Here is a 1,860-nt window from a genome sequence, read left to right as displayed (position 1 = left end):
AATAATGAATAAATAAATAAATAAATAAATAAATAAAACAACGTTATATTTCTTACGGAGAAGATTTTGATTAACGGAAAAGGTTTTTAACACCACAGACTCAAATCTTGGATATCTTTGCCTTTGGGATATTTTTTTTGTATAAATCTTAAATTGCACATGTACAAGGAATATGTTTGTGAAAATTGGTATAAAAGTGAAATACTGATGTGTTTCTAGACACATTATGTGAGTTTTCTACCAAACTGTTATTTTGTCTTAAAGGTACATCTTTAATAACCCTTTCTGCAAGTGACCAAGACGATGGAGACATAATCACATACAGCATTGCTTGTAAGTATTCTAGATTTGACCATGTTGTTTTTATACATTTCTACTAAATACAGTATGCATTCATTGTACGTGTAACTGACTGAAAATGTAAAGCATTCAAAACATAACATCATAAACTCGGTGGTGCTTTAGTCTTCGGTGTTCAAGAAATTTCGTAATACGTATGTGTTTGGCGATTGGTCGTCACAATTTACGTAATAGCCGTTATTAAAGTAATTTTGAAATAAACATAATGGAACAAAAATAAATATGGTGTATATCAATGCATTTTTGTTTTGTTTATTACATGCATTCAAAATCATTTATATTTCAGCTGGAGATACAAACAACGACTTCACAATTGCGATTGCTGAGCTCCAGGTCAATACAGGGAAAACACTTGATATGTCAAAGGCATCTACTTATACACTTATCGTACATGCCATTGATGATGACACTACAAAACAAACTGGATCAGCTACATATACTATCAACGTAAAGTCTGACTGTGGTAACGGTGCACCAGCTTTGGTCGCAACCAGCATGACCATCTTAATGGCACTTGTCGCATTTTTGGTCTAAATTCAAAAGGCCATGTTTGGTACTGTCAAAATATGTAAAATATAAAAAAATGTATATTTAATCAGTTGCCTTAAAACATAAAAAACAAAAATAGTTCGTCTTCAATCTTTCGATAACTGTGTTTAGGTCAAACCCGGAAAAAAACCAAACCCGCGTTATTGTGATGGCAGCGACGCAGACACTTTAGCAACGACTGGAACTGTTATTGACTTTAAATACATTTTAAAAGGTTATCAGAACATCACCATTGTCCATTGCAATTGACCCTTGTTTTGACATTCCTATTCTCTGTCCATGAACAAAACCTACAGCCAGCTACACGCTTAAATATTTACTTTAATGTTAAGTCCATGTATTAGACTTTTGCTTTGAATTAATGTTCGAAAGTCTACGCCTTTTTTGTATTTCTTGTGTGATTTTATCTTTTGTGTGTATGTCTGTAATTGTTTGAGCAGCGAAATGATATCAGTGATGAGATACAAGCGTATTGATATTTGATTCATTTTGCTATTGTTTAAATTCAAAACTTGTATTGTAACGTTAACAGGTAAATAGAAAAAATACCACACAACCATGTAATGTACGATAGTTCTTTTATTACAAATGACATAATTACTTTCTAAATTTGACTTTCACTCCGATTGACATTTGTTATGTACATCAAGTAATCATTCAAATTGATTGTACCAAATGTGAACATTACATGTGTACCATTTTGTGTATGAATAAACGAAACAATACAAAATTTACATCTTACCGTTATATTTACATTCTTGTTTAGAAGTACTGTTTGATACACTACTTCTGCTATTAACCAAATGCTTTAGCGTGAAATTTTTCAGCAATGTTTTGATTACCATCTTAGAAATGATTTTGATATTTCATGTTTAATCAATTTGATTAAATGCCATTTAACGTTGTTTTTTTTTACTGATTTTGTATTGGTTATGACTTAGAGAAAAGGAA

The 1,860-nt window shown here is 31.2% G+C and overlaps 1 long non-coding RNA gene across 1 annotated transcript; it reads left to right on the top strand.

Moving 5' to 3' along the window:
- Nucleotides 1–261: 261 nt before the first annotated feature.
- Nucleotides 262–1,552, top strand: LOC132753473 (uncharacterized). Its single transcript, XR_009628959.1, has 2 exons — nt 262–333; nt 647–1,552. It is a non-coding gene; the product is annotated as an uncharacterized LOC132753473 (long non-coding RNA).
- The last annotated feature ends 308 nt before the right edge of the window (nt 1,553–1,860 follow it).

The sequence above is a fragment of the Ruditapes philippinarum genome, unplaced genomic scaffold (assembly GCF_026571515.1).
Source record: "Ruditapes philippinarum isolate M1 unplaced genomic scaffold, ASM2657151v2 ctg24902_1_1_1_1, whole genome shotgun sequence".
NCBI classification, from domain to species: Eukaryota; Metazoa; Mollusca; class Bivalvia; order Venerida; family Veneridae; genus Ruditapes; species Ruditapes philippinarum.
This window is presented reverse-complemented; position numbering and strand designations above follow the sequence as displayed.